The following is an 18,794-nucleotide window of genomic DNA, read 5'->3' as shown; positions in this document are numbered from 1 at the left end:
TTTTTCCTGCGGGCACAAAATATACAAGCAAATCCACGGAACAGCTATGGGCGCCTCTATATCTGTCACCGCAGCCAACATTGTCATGGAAGCGGTCGAGCAGAAGGTCCTGGACAACTTCACGCCCGCCCCAAAGGTCTTTCTACGATATGTTGATGACTGTTTCTGCATCCTCCCTAAGGATGACGTGCCGAGGTTCTTGGAAGCCCTAAATTCGGTTGACCCTCACATACAATTCACGTGTGAACGAGAGATTGGGGAGTGCCTTCCGTTTCTTGATGTTTGCATTCGTCGCTCGAACGGCTGCCTCTCCTTCACCGTTTATCGCAAGAAGACACACACCGGGCGCTACCTGCAGTACAGCTCATTCCACCCCATTGCCCACAAGAGGTCTGTCGTCTCGGCACTGATTACCAGAGCCAAACGCCTATGCTCCAATCAACAGAGATTGAAGGAAGAATTGACGACTGTGCATCAAGAGCTGTCGGCAAATGGATACCCTAGGAATTTTGTGGCACGAATCGAAAATCAGATTCTACGACCGAACGGAACCGCCAGCAAGACGGCCACCATGCGCGCCGCCATTCCCTACGTTCAAGGAGTCAGCGAGGCACTTTGCCGCATATTTTCCAAATACGATTTACGTGTAGCGCACGTGCCTTCAAGCAAGCTGCGCAGCAGGCTCGTGAACGTAAAGGACAAGATGGAGAGTGACAAGTTCCCGGGAGTCGTATACAAAATCCCTTGCGCTGACTGCGATTGCGCTTATGTCGGCGAAACGGGCAAGTTTTCACGAAGATTGAAGGAGCATCAACGTGACGTTGCAAAAGAAAATCGAACGACGAATGCACTGGCAGAGCACGCCTGCCAGCACAATCACCGCATCACCGCTATCATAGCAAAAGAAAGAAATTTGGCCTCCCGTCTTTTCCTCGAGTCACTCATCATCCAAACCACACCTCATACTGTCAACCGGACTGATGGCAACATGCCTGCAATCTACACGAAGTCATTGCGCCATATCTTGCATATAAATTGACGACGGCCTCTTGCCCGCTTTATTGTGAACAAGGAACCCGTATGGGCTCCGAAACGTCAAATTGTTTCCTTTTTTGACTTGGTCAGTGACCACGATTTTATATTCGCAACTACCATTGTAGAAAACAGCCTCACACCGCCTTTCGACGCCATTCTCCGGTCCGGCCTTCTAGGCTTTTGTCCACTCGGCCGTGGTGTAACGAAATCCATGTGACGAAAAGGCGCCTTGCACTAGAGTTCCTAAGTCGAGATGGCACTGTACCAAAACGCCGTTGTGGAGAGTTTGCCTATGACGAGTTTTCCGGTGACGGGTGGGCTTGCGACGAGGGGGCTCGTTCCCATGCCAGGGGTGCATAATGCGGAGAACTGAAGAAAGGTTGAATAGGTTGCTTCTTCCGTGTCTTTCACAGCGATTTTCACGCTCACCGCTTCACGGGCACGTGTAATATTTGACCCAGGTATTCCTGGCAGTGTAATCTAAGCGTCGCGCAGGTTTACTTGAACTGCTGAAAGAGTGTTGCACGGTCCCTTTAAACAATATAAAAATTTACCTTTCATATTGGTGTCACAAGGTCGTTATGGATAATGCAGTTTCCAAAATAGAATAAATTAGGTGGGGTGTACCACAAGGCCGCATTTTTGGGCCGTTATTGCGTATTAGCTATATAATTGACGTAGTAAATATTGGAAGCTCTACAAAGTGTTTCTCTGCGCCGACGACACTTCTTCTTTTTTTATTTGTCATAATGCTACGCAACTACTAACTAAGGACAACAATGTTCTTGCTACCATGAACCAGTAAAGCACGCTTTATTCCTTAAACGGGCACTGACACAAAAAATTGTGCATCCTGGTTTTTTGTTGCGATAAGTTGCTAATAACCTACTTATCACGTGTGGACCCTCAATAGCTTCAGCGTGGGACGGTTGGTTAATTATAGACGGTCTTAATACAGCTAGTCGCAGTATCGGTTGCAGCGGGTGCCGCGAAACGTGAATTGTGTATAAACAAAGCTGTCCACGTGACCGTCGGACAAGTATCAAAGAGCAGAGCTGCGGTAGTACTGCCGAATCCGCGTGGCCGGCCGTTTCAGCATGTGCCCCTACGCAGTGATTTCGTGAGCCGCTTAATTAAAACGCGAAAGTGGTCGTGACGCAGACGCTGCGAGCGCAAATTGCTGCCTCGGCTTTACTCGAATACAAGTCAAGAAAAAAGGGGCGTCGCCCAATCCACTCTTTCAGTACCGCCTTCAAGCCAATGATGTCGCTCTATCATCGTGACGTTGCGGCCGACAGCCTTTCACCAGCAGTCGGTGCTCGGAGCCGACCGGGTGACGTCTGAAGGACTAGGTCGGGATGAAAAAAATGCTTAAAAAGGAGCTCCTTAGCCTTGTGACCTCTGTTTAAACACAGTATATGAAGTATCGTGTTGACGGTGCAGTTTAAAGGACAGCATGCATTCGGGAGCCCTACCTTTGTGAGCTCAGTCCCATTCGGCCCATATGGGCTCAGATGAAGTGAGCCATCCCAGCAAGAAATTCCACATTTAAGCTGGCAGATGTAGAGAGGTGCTCACGACGGAAGAAGTGGCCAAGATAACAGCTCAGCACTGGGAAAACACTGTTCAGCCTTTGATCATCATTGAAACAAAGTTCAGAGGAGGTGGTGGAGCAAGTCCGCATAATACATCTGGGTGAAGACGACATATCGAGTCCTTTCAAGATGTGTAAAGCTGCGACCTATTTGCCAGTGTCGCCTTTCCCTCGCTGAGTTAGTGTGGAGTGCGGTGTTCAGCTTAAAAGCCTGTGTTTCCACAGCTGCATAAGCGAAAATCCCTTCAGACAGCAGAGAAGACCAGATATGCTGTTTGTGTGTTTATGAAGACTTATTTCTAGAGTTAACTGAGCAGCATGTGTGTGGTGCGTAACTTGTTCAGGGTTGATTGGATTGACATGTAGCTATGAGAATCAGAAGAGACCATTGCAATGTTTGGTTTGTAATCTCATCTGCCATTACTCAGTGTTGTCTGCTGTGTCGTAGACTCAACAGTGATCTTACAGTATAACAGTGAGGACCGCAGAAGCTATTTCAACAATCGAGTTATGATCTCAATTGCTGTATAGGTTGGAGCGGTGTGCTGTGTGGTGCTGGCTCATTGTTGATAGCCGTGATATGCAGCTATGAGAATAAGAAAAGGCTGTTGCAGTGCTTGGTTTCTGATCTCATTTGTTATGAGTGTGGTGCAGGAACTAAGCCGAATAAGTTCAGTCGTGACAGGATACTTCGTAGCAGATGTATCCATAAAAGGAAATCCTACATCTCAAGCTAGAGAAAACCCGCCGTGTTCCAAACTATTTTCTGGAAGTAAGGCCACGCTTACACTGTGCGATAGTTTTCGCTGCACAAGGAGGGTGGATATTCACATGAGGTGTGTGCAAGCCGAGTCAAGTGAGTTCACAAATTCACTTCAAGAATAATCACTTCCGCGGTGTGTGGCGTTGGAGCTCCTTGTGCGACACTATGTAAATGGTGATAAAGGCAAGTTTCACCTACAGAACAAGACAGTAGTTCCAGTTTTCACGCCAAGTTGTTTTACATTGTTTGGACACTTATGCATATATGCGATGCAGAAACAGTTGCAAATAAAATGCCTTCATGAAACCTGAACATCGTGTGCCCGTGTAGCTGGCTGAGCCTAATTGTCTTCTGATTGAGAGTTAAGAAAAAATAACTCTGTTTCAGTCTCTTTTTGCTCACTTCATTTGCCCTGCATAATTCAGCAGTGTGTCTGTATAGCTGTCTGAGCCAAATCTGACTAATGATAACAGAAGTAAAGTTGCTTCGGTGTTTTATTTCTACTTTGATTCTGTTTCGCTTCTATCGGCTGTCTTACGCAGGAATTAGAATAAATAGGTTTCGTCTTTTGTGTTAACCACTGGATAAAATGCAGAAGCACCACGTTAATAAAAACAAGTCCCAAAGCGTTGGGAAGAAGAAAAAATATTTGCTTCAATCGATCCTCCCATGTATGGGAACAATTTCATGTACTACATTTTTGGCAAGATGGTAAATTTCTTCCTCAGATTATGACCCTATTCTAGATATTGCGTGACAAGAAAAGTATGATATGCACTGGCCAGTTTCAGCGGAGTGGTATGTGCCATATGTCTGTTTCGATGCATCCACTTAAGCGACATGATGATGATGATGGTTGGTGTTTCATGGCGCAAGGCCAACGAGGGCAAAAAGCGCCAGAAAAGAAGTTATATAATGAAGCGAAGTGATTACCACAAAAAGGTAGCTATAAAAACTTGTAGATGGGACATAGTAAAATCAATTAAAGGTAATGGTGATGTCTGGTGTATAGGGCCAGATTTGATTATGCGTGATATGAGATAAGGTTTAAAAACTTAACATCTGACAAATAATCAAACACAAGTTTCATAGAAACACTGGCATCGTCACCTAGAAACAGCGATGGATGTAGTGGGATATGTTGTCTGTAGAGTTCTCTGAAGTGTTTGTGTCGTGTTGTGTGAAGTGCCTTGCATGTTATTAGTATGTGGACTACGGATAGGCCCTCCCCGCACCTGCTACACAGGGGTCTTGGAGATCCCGTGAGCAGGTGGGAATGTGTTGCATGCGTGTGGCCTATTCGTAATCGAGCCAGGGTAACTTCGTTGTGTCTGTTGTGAGTATCAGTGGTGTATGCTCCCAAGAGTGGTTTCATAGTGTGTAGTTTGTTGTCAGTCTGTTGATTCTAGTGCGCTTGCCATGTTGTGCGAAGGTGTTTTCTGATGTGTGATTTAAGGTCGGTGTAGGGTATTGTTGTTAAGTCAACGGTAGTTGTAAGGGAAGCAGCGGCAGCCATTCGGTCTGCGGTCTCATTACCTGGAATTCCAGAGTGCCCTGGCACCCAGCACACGGTCACCTCAAGGTTTAACGCATGCACAGACATAAGAGTACTAATGATAGCATTGACCACATGGTTTTTAGACTTCTGTGAGGATAATGTACGCACAACACTTAAATAATCAGTATAAATTACAGATTTCGGAATTCGACTTAGAACAATATGTTGAACTACAAGAAGTATGCCATAGGCCTCTGCCGTAAAGATACTTGTATTTCTATTCATAGTTCTACAGACATTAAAGGTGCCACCACGCGCAGCACAGGAAACAGTTGTGGCAGTTTTTGAAGCATCCATGTAAAATTCAGCACACTTATATTTGTGCTGCAAGGACAAGAAATGTTGCACGATCGCGCTTCTAGGCACTCTGTTTTTCTCGACACTTATAAAGGATACATCACATGATATCGCGCGAAGCTGCCACGGTACTAGAAGTTCAGTAGCGGAGGTTTTGATGGTGTCTGAGAACATGACATCAAGTTGCGATGCTTCTTCTCTTACTCTGAAAGCGAAGGGAGCAGAGACTGATAGACGATTAGTAAGAAGTTGAGATATGGATGTATCATAAAAAACTGATGTAAAATGATGGTGAGGTGTTTATGAGATTTTAAAAGCATAAAGCAGGTCTGTGTAGGCTCGCTGACGTTCTAGGCTCCATTTGTTGCACTCAACATACAGACTTTCGACTGGACTAGTCCGAAAGGCACCACATGACAAGCGGAGCCCTAGATGAAGCACAGGTTCCAGCATTCTGAGGGATGTTTTAGTGGCTGACCCATAGACAACGCTACCATAGTCCAGTCGTGAGCCTATCAAGGTGGTAAAAACACGTAAAAGAAGTTGTTTGTCAGCACCAAAAGAAATGTGCGACAGAACCTTCAGGATAGTAATTGTTTTTAAGCATTTATGTTTTAGTTGTTTTATGTGTGGGATAAATGTGAGCTTTTCGTCAAAGATTATACCTAAAAACTTGTGTTCTTTCTTGACTAGAATCGAGACACCATTGAGATGAATGTCTGGATCCGGCCGTATGCCACGCCTCTTGGAAAACAAGACACAAGTGCACTTCCCTGGATTAAATTTAAAACCGTTGCCGTCTGCCCAACCAGCTAGCTTGTTAACACCAAGCTGGACTTGGCGCTCGCAGACAGACAGGTTACAAGACTTAAAGGATAATTGAACGTCGTCTACATAAATGGAGCAGGAAATCGATGGTGGTAGCGCCTTCTGAAGAGAATTCATTTTTACAATAAACAAAGTGCAACTCAAAACTCCACCTTGCGGCGCGCCGTTTTCCTGCACATGAACCCTAGAAAGTGCAGTTCCAACTCGCACGCGAAACGTTCTTTCAGACAGGTAACTGGCAAGCGTGTTCATCATGTTACCCGACATGCCAAAGGACTTCAAGTCGCTAAGGATGCCGTACCGCCAACCAGTATCGTACGCCTTTTCAAGGTCAAAGAAGACTGTCATACAGTACTGCTTGTGGAGGAAAGCATCTTTGATATAAGATTCTAATACAACGAGTTGATCGTTGGTAGATCGCCCCGCCCTGAAGCCCGCCTGGCAGCTCTCGGAAGGCCATTGTACTCTAAGAAGTACACAAGTCTCCTGTTTATCATCTTCTCGAAGAGCTTACACAGGCAGCTGGTCAGGGCAATGGGGCGATAACTGGCAGGAGAGGAAGGGTCCTTCCCTTCCTTTAGGACAGCCACTACTATGGCCTCCCTCCAAGAGCGTGGAATGTGCCCCGAAAGCCATATTTTATTTTATAGGTGTAAGAGTGTTTCAATCGTGTCTGGGTGTAGGTGCTGTATAATGGTGTATGTAATCTTATCTGCGCCTGGAGCTGAAGGTTTGCACGTGCTCAGGGCAGCCCTCAACTCATAGAGAGTGAATTCAGAGTTGTTAGAAGTTTTTGATTTGTCTTTGTCGTGTAAGGGCTTTTTTTCTGCAGATGTTTTGTGTTTCATGAAAGTGTTTGTGTAGTGTGCTGAACTAGACACGTGTTCGAAGTGTTGTGCAAGTGTGTTAGCCTGGTCTTCCAGTGTGTCCCCTGTTGTGCTAACCAGGGGCAGGCTGTGTGTCTGTTGTCCTTTGAGCTTGCGTATACGTGTCCAGACTTTGTGTGTGTCTGTGTATGAATTAATGGATGTCAAGAAGGTCTGCCAACTCTCTCGTTTTGCTTCACGGCGCACACGTTTTCCAAACGCCTTGGCCCGTTTGAACAAATTAAGGTTACCCGACGTGGGGTACCGACGAACGATACCCCACGCCTTGTTCTGGGCCTCTCGCGCCCACCTGCAGTCCTCATTCCACCACGGCCTCCTCTGGTTGCGCGGGGCACCAGAGGCGTGGGGAATGGACTTTTCGGCGGCGTCGAGGATGTGCGCCGTGAGGAGTTGGGTGGCTTTTTCAACGTGTAAGTGTCCTATGGATGTGTGGTGTAGTTTCGATGTCTCTGTAAATGTGTTCCAGTTAGCCCGTGCTTCATTGAACCTATTATGGGAAGATGAACTGCTTGGAACTTTACCTATACACGTTAGTGAAGTGGGGAAGGGGTCACTGCCATATGGGTCAGTGCCCACTCCCCACTCAAGACATGGAAAGAGAATTGCAGAGCCAATAGCCACGTCAAGATGTGAGTATGTTTTGTGACCTATGTTATGGTATGTAGGCTGTTTATTGTTGAAAAGGCATGCTCCAGAGGATGTAAGAAACCTCTCTATCAGGCGACCTCGGGCATCCGTACGAGAAGAGCCCCAAAGAGAATTGTGGGCATTAAGGTCGCCTGTTAGAATATATGGTTCGGGCAGCTGGTCAACCAACGCCTCGAAGTCAGAGCTCAAAAGTGTAACATCAGGAGGAATGTATATGGAGCATACCGTTATCAACCTATTAAATATTATTAAGCGTATTGCTACAGCCTCAAGGATAGTGTTTAAAGTGACAGGGTGGCATGCTAAGGATTTCCGGACGATTATAGCCACACCGCCAGAAGAGTGTGTGCAGCCATCCCTGTCTTTCCTGTATACCAGGTAACTATTCAAGAAATTTGTGTGTTTGGAATTCAGATGTGTTTCCTGAACACACATTACACTTGGCTGATTGGTATGCAGGATCTCATACACGTCGTCAAGATTATTCAGAAGGCCTCTGCAGTTATATTGTACTATGTTCTCTCTTCCAATTATGAAGTGTTCGGAGCTACTGGAATGTGTTGTTTATGTGTCGTCTTTCGGGGCTGTGACTCTCGTCTTTTTTGGCTTGTCGGGAGGCTTTGGCGTCGGGACGCATTCCTTGCGGTGCACCGCAGACAAGAACGGACCGACGTCCATTTCATCCTCGGATGTCCTCGGAGCGCCTGAGGGATCAGGCTCCTTGGACCGCGAACCCTTTGGGGCGCGCTTTTCCTTCCCCGCAACCACCGAGGGATTCAGGAACGCCTCGGATGGCGCAGGCGGTGCGGTGGGGGTGGGAGCTGCCGCTGGCTCCCCCATGTCCATCTCCTGTGCGCCCTCGCCTGCGGTTTTGGGACGCTGGAGTGGAAGTGGAGGATGCAGCATCGCTTCCACCAGACTTGGTTGCCCCCACAGCCGCTGCTGGCTCAGCGAGCGGTGCGGAGGCAGGTTGGGCTGCCTGAGGCAACCCAGGGGGGGGGGGGGCGGCGGCGGGACCAAGTCCGACTCGCGGTACTGGGTCCCCGCAGAAACCAGACGCCGCTCCGCCCCCCGGCGAGCTGCGTCGGCGTACCTCCCCAGAGGGAAAGAGGCGAACCTCTTCCGCGCGTCTGGGAAGGTGATGTTTTCAGTGACCTTGATGTTAATGATTTTCTTTTCTAATTGAAACTTTTCCCAGCTGCGGGACCATGCTGCGTGCGGCCCCTGACAGTTTGCACAGGTGAAGGTAGTAGAGTCACAGTTTTCAGTAGGGTGGTCATGTGCGGCGCATTTCGCGCAGGTCGTTTTGCCGCGACAAGAAGTTGTGCAGTCGTTTTGCCGCGACAAGAAGAAGGACACAGCGTGCCCGAATCGCTGGCACTTGTAGCAGCGGCGCGGGTTAGGTATGTACGGACGTACACCACACCTAATGAAGCCAGCATTGATGTGCTCAGGAAGTTTTGATTTGTTGAATGTCAGGATTATATGCTTTGTGGGGATTTCCTTATTGTCTCGTCTGATGGTGATACGCCTCACTGCAGTTACACCCTAATCTTTCAGGCCTTCCAACAGATCAGCTTCGGTCTCATTCAACAAATCGGTCTCCGAGATCACACCCTGATAGCTGTTGAGGCTGCGATGGGGAGTGACTCTGATGGCCAGATCTGCCATGTAGGTTTGCGACAGGAGGTTAGTGGCTTGTTGCTGCGTCTTGACATTGACTAGGACTTCACCGGTACGAAGTTTCTTAGCATCGAACGATTTTCCGAGGATGCCTTCAAGGAACTTAGTGATCAAGAATACGGACATGGAAGAAACAGGGTTTGTTTTGTCAACTGCCTCGATAACCAAGAATCGAGGATAGTTGTCAGGTTTCGGAATGTGGATTGTTGGAAGGGATGGAAACGAAACTTCGGTGCGGCCCCTTTTAGGGGGCCGATCACGTCTGGGGGGGGGGGGGGGTTTGATTTATCCATATGGCATAGGAAAAAGCAGGGAGACGGGGGTACTTTCTTCTTTGACCTTACCCTGGTAGTCAAAGATGTCCCGGAGCTCCCGGCCTGGTGAACAGACAGGGAGCCCATCCGCCGGAGCTTGACCTGGGCTCCGACGGCCACCGTTCGTGGTTTCTAACCCTCCACCTATAAACACATCGCCACGGTTGGATCCAGCTTATGTTTGGGGGCTCGGGGTCCGCGGTATCGCCAGTACCGTCACCAAGATTGCTCGAGGTGCCCCGTGCGGGGCATTTAAGCGACATATCATACATCAAACTTGTTATGGTACAGATCACTAAGTAGCCCTCAAGCATACTTTATTGCCCGTGTTATGAATTCGGCATCAATTGATGTGCTGTCATTTTGAATTACACTCCTAATATATGCGTAGGCATTGCACGTGTTGCGTTGTGAACAGCGCTGCAGAAAGCAGCAGCTTACTATTCGACGTGGCATTCACGATGTTGTTTGTCCAAAACAACAACTTGAAGCTCTCCAGCAAAAAACTGGCGACGAAAACATACCAGCTGGAAATAACACATTTAACAATGGAATCTCAGCGTTACTGAGGATCAAAATAGAAAAGATGGCACATTAAATCACATCACGCAGCTAAGCTACAGCTCGTTCGCTTTGTCGTTCAAAAAATGCGAAAATTCAGCTTCTTGTATTTGGCGACTTGATTAAAATTTCGGCGAATACTCTTATGCCCGGCATGGACTTGGGACACACGGCTCTACATATGCTCTAACGAAATCTAGCCCGCGACGTCGCGCTGGTGCAAATTTGTCCCTTGCATACAGATAAAATAGTGGCCCCGTCTGAACGGCGTTAACGTCGTGCGCTATGCACAACAGTAATATTTAAGAGTGGCGTAATCTACGAGAAATAAACAAGTAATCATCGCCCCTGTCGCAGTCACTGGTGCGATAACGTGAGTAGCACACACAGAGGAGGGACTAAACGGTAGAACGAGAAGCACTTCACGCTAAAGAGGAAACGCCTGCACAAGATCATGACGACCGCTTTGTATCACACCGCGTACATAGTATCCAGTACCTGCAGCGGCGGCTATTTCCCGGCAACGGCGGTCGCCCACAAAGCAGAAGAAAAAACACCATAGTGATTGTCGTTACCGAGCATGTTAAGAACACTGCACACAACACGCAAACAAGGAATACGACTGAACGGCACTAAAAATGATTCTCAGATCCCGACGCCGCCGATGGATTGACGTCACATAGATTGACGCGAACAGCGGAGCCGGCCATTTCGGTAGAAGTTCGTAAGCGCGGAAGAACATGCGCTGTGATTTCTTTCGTGAACGCGGCGCGGAGGCGGTCTACCTTGACGTCACGTTGATACGGTGACCCTATTGGCTTGATAGGGGTGCTTTGATGGGGAAAAGCGGCATATTTCTTGAGTTGTATTCGAGTATAGGCAACGACGCTTGACGCTCGAGACAGTGGTTAAGGAGAAGCGCGCTGCGAGCGGCCGACCGGTGTGCCTGTATACAGGTCCGCCTACAGATGCGTTAGGCTGTAGCAGATTAGCCTGCTGTTCCCGTGAGCGGTTCTCATGACGATTTTTAATGCAAGTCGCCATAGCATCATTAACTTCTTTCTCGTATGTGCTGCCTTGTTTCGGACTTGAGTCCCATTTCGTGCAGCGGTAAAAAGTTATGTCTCAAAATACCTGCGCCGGCCTGCGCCATTCCGCGGCTGTGGCCGCCGCCCAGCAGCGACCATGCGGCTCGATCAGTGCAGTTTTCATGTCCCCGGCGCAGTTTTGTAGTTAGTGTAATAAAAAGCAATAAAAATAGAGGCGCAGGAATCGATCTGGAACTGAGGTCGCGGACAGCTGCCCGATTAGCCAACGAAACGCCGGCACCTCCACCACCAACAATCGTTGCTCGACCGCAAACGTTCCCCCATCCGATCAGAGCCACGAGCCGGCGAGCGACGGTGGCAGTGTGGAAGCGCCTCTCGCCGTCTCTGACTTGGACAAAACACACTGACTTAGTTAAAAGCAGGGTTGCGCGAGTTGTGGGAATTCTTGACAGGTTGCGATTCATCTTGCCAAACACCATTAAACTATTCATTTACAAGTCTTCGTTTCTTTCACATTTTAGCTACTGCCTCTTAGTTAAGGAAAACACCATGATTAGTAAAATTACAAGGCTTTAACGGTTACAGAAGTAAGCGGTACGCGCGATTTCAAATGTTGCGCATGGGGCACATACCGCACCATTTTTTATATCTCTGGGTGTCCGCTGGATTCATCATCTGTCCGACGACACATTGCTTAAAGGGGTCCTCAAATACCTTCCGCCGATGCATGGATGTACAAGTAACCAAATAAAGCAATGTATTAGCAATCTCCTCCCGCAAGAATTTTGTGAAAGCGATGAGTATTAGCTGAGAAATCGTAAATCAAAAACCGCGCATTATCGTCGCGCCTCGTTTCCTCCTCCTTTCAACTTATTCTTCGCTGTTGACGGCGCGTGAGCCTTCCCTCCCATGATGCTGCGCTCCTCAGCGGTGACGCACTTCCGCTATTGCGCTCCTTAGACTGCCGTCTGCTACGGGCAAGCTTTGTTGAAACCATGAATCCCGCACTCCGCTCAAGGCTGGAAAAGCGAACAAAAAATCTCGCCGCATGTGTGCGGCGGCCTGGCCTTGCCCTTTCGCGGTGTACGTTGCTGCAGTTGGTATCGGCGGCACGTGACTTTTTGTCGGCGGCGAACTCGCAGCCACACGGGGAGGATCATGCGTTCGTTCCCTTTGATGCACCGCTCACTGTTTATACAAAAATCGCGTTATCAGATGTGGCTCCGCTGGTGCCGGCTCTTATTTTGCGGTGGTGGTAATTCCTGCCAGCGGCATGTGAAAAAGACATTTTAAACCGGTACAGAACCCGTGCATAAAACACTTCAGTCATGTGACCAGTTCAGCTTGGCGCCACGCGTGGTGGAGAGCGGCGACTTTGGCAAAACATGCTCCGCCGCGGCTCTGAGCTTTCTAGCGCTGGAGCGAGCGCCATTTCTTTGACAATCTCAAACATCGGTTGCCTTGGCAACAAGGCACAAACCACTCCAGAAGTCAGTTACGGTTGCATGATCGCGGTTCAGCTCGGGGCCCCACCTCGCGACATGTGGGCACAGCAGGCGTACCACTCACTCCAATTGGGAAGTGCAAGATGCGTTTGGCATTACAGGAGGCGATGTTGTGTGTGTTGTGGACGCCTTTGTTTCGCGATGAAATGCCACGTTGTGCTTCTGCGGGTAGATAGTGCTTCCCACGGTCCGGATGATCCTTCTCGAGCGACGTACGACTCAACCTCGCATGGGGTATGTGCAGTGTGCGTGGCTAAAAGCCATTTCGGCTTGTGCCGCAGAATTAAGTGACTTGCTGTTAATCCCCGCAAAACGCGCGCGATGTGAGTGCCGAATTTACGACGGGCAGGAGGAGGCAACCCATCGTTTGTCAATCGTGGTTCAGACTTGCAACGCATGTTGTGACGTTGTGTTCGTTCGAAACGCATCTCTGGATTGTTTTGAAGTTGAATAAAATGTATGCGTCAAACCAGGGTTTTCGGCTCCGGGCGTTCTCTGCGATTGCACGAAAAAAGTGCCATGGGGCTTCAACGCCTTCTTTATGTAACGTACTCAGGTAAGAGAATATCAATGTGTGTAATGGCCGTGTTGCATTCAATACGAACGGGTAAGCGTTTGTTTACACTTGTTTCGTTTGTCGTAAAATGTCCAAGCACTCCGGCACTCCGCTGGAAGATCAGCCGACGAGCCGACAGCAGTCGACTGTGAATTGCTTGAGCAACCCAACACGCCATTGTAAAAAATCACACAGTCCTTTCCCGCGAACAAGTTGTGGAAAACAATCCCTCCAATATTTATTGCCATAATTACTGAACTTCCCTGTTGTCGGTGTTTATTTATTTCTATAAAAGCGTTTTAAATGTATATTCTGGGATTATTTGAGTGGCTGATTTATTTATTTTGTTTGGAATACACAGCCTATTTTTTTTCTGTGACTATCATTTGGCATCGCATTGTTTCGGGCGATAACCTGATCATGTTGGATGTGGCTCATAAGCGCTTTGTACAATCTTTATCGGGTACCTTGAGTTTCATTTTGTAGTTTACAAGGAGGTTGATACGTTCTGAAATATGTACTTTGAAATTATGGGGCACGGGCCCCGTAAAGCCTGTCTGAATGATTTTTTTTTGTCTGTGCTCCTGGCATTTGTACCCATGAATGTCAAATAAAGCTTGATGATTGATTGATAACGACATTCGGAAAACTAAACTGTAAAAACTAAACTGTAGTTAATAAGGGACCGAACTATTGTCAGTATTTCCGCCAAAAAACTGGGGTATAATCTGCCAGCCTCACTCAGAGGGCAATAGAGGGACAGAATATACTCCTGCCTCGCCTTCTCATCACTTTGCGAGGAATCTGTGGAATTGACGACATGAGTGTGTAGAGTAAATGGTCTTCACCTAAACTGCTTGAGTGATCGGGATACCTATAATTTCGCAGTAACAGGAAAATTGTTGCCAAGGCTTATTTTGACAGCCGGAAAGTTATCAGCATAAGGGCGAAGTAGCAGAAGATGTCCACGAAGAGGCTATGCCTGTGCGCATTCCAATTTAGGACGCTCAAACTGGGGCCGCGTAATTTCTCGTTAAAGGCCAGTCCTCACGAGGAACATGGGTCGAGCCTCGTACAGGGAATGTTCAAACAGTTTTAGAAATCTTAATACAATCGGCAATTTAAATCGATGCAAAAGTGAAGGAGATCGCGCCTCAAGGTACAATACAGTGTTAGCTACTTACTTTTGCAACCATAAACATAAACACACAACAAATCTCTCAATCAGAAAGAGGAGATGTATATTGTGCGTCACGCCGCCAGAAAATAAAAAGTAACCAATTTCCAACACAGGTTGAACATAGCAACGATAAATCATTTGCAGAATGTCTCTACGCATGCCGAATTTATGACTACAAAGCTTACGAAGTACTCCAGCAGCTTTTCACCGTTGGCAGCAGTTTGCGGAATATGAGGGCGCCATGTTCGGTGGTCTTCACTGGTATGTTCGACTTACTGATATCGGGTTATTCACGGGAAATACTATAACGGAACATTTCCTGACCTTTACCGAGAGGTGTAATGTGCGGAGCCAATTATCCAGGACAATCTCTTAGTTATGCAGTCGCTGATACAACATGTGGATGTCCCCATTCGATCAGAAAAGCGCAATATCATTTGCATAACCAGAAGCAGATTTACCATTTCTTATTGGAGTAGAACTGAGCAGTATGTTAGAAATCATACTGGTAGCAGCAGCAGCAGCAGGTTGTTCTTCTGGATGGGTCGTGCGGACAAAGGTGATGAGCCAGGGCTTGAGAGCAGGTGTTTCTCTCTCTCTGGTTAGCCGGTTTATTGATTGGAGAGGTTGGAAGGGAATTTGCGCTCGGCTACTCCATTTAACAAAAGAAGGGTCACTGACCCGGCTATACAAATCAATCTTTCACAACAATATTCCTCAGTTCTAAAAGCTGTCTATAAAATGTCCTTCTGAGTTGGTGTTCATGGATTCACTGTAAAAAAGCTAATAGGCCGCCTAACGCTTTGACGCGATTCCTATACACATAAATAACACATTCAAGAAACAAACAACCTCAGTTTGGAGACCAGCACGAGCAACGGCTCTGGTAGAGATGATAAACACACCAAAAGATGGTTATGTAATGGCAGTTTGTCATAAAGTGGACGTCTTTGCCGGAAATAGAATGATCAGTTTAACATCACGTGGTAAACATCATCTTCAGGCGCTCCGCATGCGCAGGATGGTGAGTTTGCACAGTGAATTTGCAAGATAAATGACTATGCATAAGTCACACCCAGTCGCATGCGACGAAGCAGTTTCCACATTTCGTGGCAGCTCCGTATTCAGACACGTCTGTAAGGCTTGGTTTATTGCGTATAGCAATGACCGCTTGGTGTCGTGATCAAAGCACGCCTCCGCGGACCGTTGCTCACTCAGTTTTCGTATGGCGAGTCTTATATTTTCGGCAGGGACAGGAATGGTGAGCTCGTCACCGTGGTCGTGCCCCTGCCTGGAGAGTCTGTCTGCTCTCTCATTTCCTTTTAGGCCGCTGTGGCTGGGCACCCATTGGAAATCAACAACATACCCTTTATCACGTGCTGTTTGAAAATGTTCAGCAATTGTCAGAGCCCGTTTCTCTATTCGGTACCCGTTTCTGGCCTGAACGTTTGATATGAGCAGAAGTGGTGCCTTCGAGTTTGAGCAGACAACCCACCTAGCACTTTGCTGCCTTGTGGCAATAGACTTCACAAAGTTCGAGGACGAAGAAGTGGAAGATGAAGGAAGCGGGGACAAGATGGCCGATCCCCCGAACGCGGTTATGCGGCATAAGAGAAAGGGGCGTAGAAGAAAAACATAGAGTAGAGAGAAGAGGAAGTGGACGACGTTGTTAAGGAACAACAACAACAACAACGACGAAACAGGGAATGCAAGACCAGCTGGAGTTCGGGTGAGGCAACTAAGGCGGCATTCACCCGAGGGCGATGGCCATGCAGCAGCGCTGGGACGCCGTCAGCTCTGCTAGCACAGCCGGGCCCGCGCAGTAGGGCCGGACACCCGTTCATCTCCAGGCACTCGAGCTTCGGGCATGGCCATCGTTCCGACCTGCGGGGCCGCCACGGCATTGGGCGGATCACCCGCGCTCCTCCGACATGTCGAGGCACCCGTTCTGCGCTCCGAGAATGCTTAGCTCGTGCTACCTCTTTGGAGTTGGCACGTCTTCATGCGGCGGTGTCCGGTCGTCTGGTTCCCCGACCAATCAAGGCAGTGGCGATACGGGGCCATGGCAGCCCTTTTGTCTACGACGCCAGCGAAGACATCGCCTTCGGCACACGCGCTTACAAAACGTCAACGCCTGACCTCGAAAGCTCTATCTGGTAAACTGAATTGTGCACTCGTTCGTTTTGTCCAGCTGGACAACTGCGTTCGTAGTAATAATATCGCGGCTAGGCCTTAGTCCTTAGTTTTTCTGTCTGCAGCTCTTCTCCTTCTATAAATGTTCTCCCGTGTGCTGGAACTTTGTGTTGCTTTTCTGTCTTTGCCTCTCACATGCGTAGCTCCCGTTTTTCACATCACTGAACCACTACATCACCACAAGTATGTTCTGTGAGACAATCGCAACATCTGCTTCACAGCTAATGCATGGCACCGCCAACCCACAAGTGGAGCTACGTGCATTTTTTACACATGTAGCTTGTCCACATGCGCGTTGTACATGCTTTTGAAGGTTAGTACGCTTGGGATCACAGAGAAGGACGTAAAAAAACGTACACTTTAACGAGAAGGTTGCGCTGCCTTCACGAGAAAGTGCGTTATTTTCGATGCCCACCTCTCTGATCAGAACAAGCGCGACTTACCTTCAAAATCATGTTACACCAACCAGCCCAACATCCATCGTTACTGAGCGTTGTACATATGCATCAGCACTAGTTAGGCCAATGAAGGAAAAAGAACATTCACCTTCTTGTCGATGCCCGGTATTCCAGCAACGATGTTATTCCGCGGAAGAATCCACGGAGGACTAGGATCAGGTCAACGAGTGATTCCAGGAAATAGTGGCTCGTAGTCTGGCAGAATGGCAGAGATCTCGGACCAGTTCGCTTCAATACTGCACCTGCTAGTGAGTGGTGAGCGTGTTGCGTGAATATTCTGAACAGCTGTCGAGTTTTCTCTTAGCCGCTGAACCACAATAGGAGCCTGTCGTGCTTCTGCCAGCTCCAGGGAAATTTATGTGGTTTTGGGAATCCCCAAACACAGTCGAAGACTTCTCGCTAATAAAAGGGTGTGTTTTTTTCTCTCCAGAAAGTAATAAACCATTCAGAACTGGCAAGGAGTATCGGATAGCGTATCTCACAAGAGACCTGTGAAGTTTCCTTAGAACATTTGTGGAGGTTCCGCAACGGGCTCCCCCAGGTGTCGCAGAATGCGGGCGATGTCCTTCACCTTGGCCTCCAGAACGGGAAAATGGTGTGACCAGGAGAGCCTCCGACCCACTATTATGCCGAGGAAACGATGGTTTGTCACATTCGCCGGAGATCTTCAATCCAGGCGTATAATAAATCACTTCAATTGTTTGAGAGTCAAAGGACGTACTACTGATTTTCCGGGCGACGAATTCATTCCTCATTCTGCGAGAAACTTGGAAACTTCAATTCCGCTTTGCAGTTTGGCCTGAATGGCTTCCCATGACTGCCCGGATGCCGCAAGGGAGATGTCGTCAGCGTTAAGGAAATAGTGAACGCCATGTGGGAGGCGTGTTATTCAGCGTACCATTATTGCGTTTAGAAGAGTGAGACTAAGAAGGCTGCCTTGAGGAACCACTTGGGTAACAACATATTCCAATGTTTTCGCATTCTCCGTCATAGCAGAAATTCGCCTGCTCTGAAAAAAGGCGGAATCCTCCTACGTATATTACTGATAGCGCCAATCCTTCTAAAACGCGGACGCGGGTAGCTGTATCATGGGTACGCATTATGTCTAGGAATATGGCTACCGCAATGTTGCCTTTGGATTCATCATGTTCAGAAAATGCTTAGACTTTGAAACAACGCTTTAAACGAGGACAGCGAGAGAAGAAGGCACAGACACGAGCGCTGTCTTCTTCTCTCACTGTCCTCGTTTAAAGCGCTGTTTCACTGTTTATTATGAACCAACTAGCCCAAACCCCAAATTTATTCAGCAAATTCCATGAAGTCTGTGGTGCTGTCCATGGTACATCGACCTATGGGGAAGCCCCATATTTTTTCTTGTAGCACATGTTGACTTTCGAACCAATCCATCAATCGTTCAATGATCATTTTCTCTCCATGACTTTGGATATACAATTTGGTAGGCTGAAAGGTCTGAATGATTCTAATGCCAAGGGGCTTTCCCCGGGTTTCAGTGGAGCCACCAATATTGCAAGTTTCCATGATACTGGCACCGGCCCACTTCTCCAAATTCTGTTGTAGATTTTAAACAATAGGGTAGTATTGATTTCATAAACATTCCAAAATGCAGAATAGGGTACTCCGTCAGGACCGGTGCACTTCGGTGACGAATGCTTGCCAGAGCAGCT

The sequence above is a fragment of the Haemaphysalis longicornis genome, unplaced genomic scaffold, assembly GCF_048455015.1.
Source record: "Haemaphysalis longicornis isolate Haplotype H1 unplaced genomic scaffold, Haemaphysalis longicornis Haplotype H1 scaffold_14, whole genome shotgun sequence".
In the NCBI taxonomy this organism is placed as follows: domain Eukaryota; kingdom Metazoa; phylum Arthropoda; class Arachnida; order Ixodida; family Ixodidae; genus Haemaphysalis; species Haemaphysalis longicornis.
The sequence above is the reverse complement of the archived record's forward strand: the minus strand, read 5'-3'. Positions refer to the sequence as shown.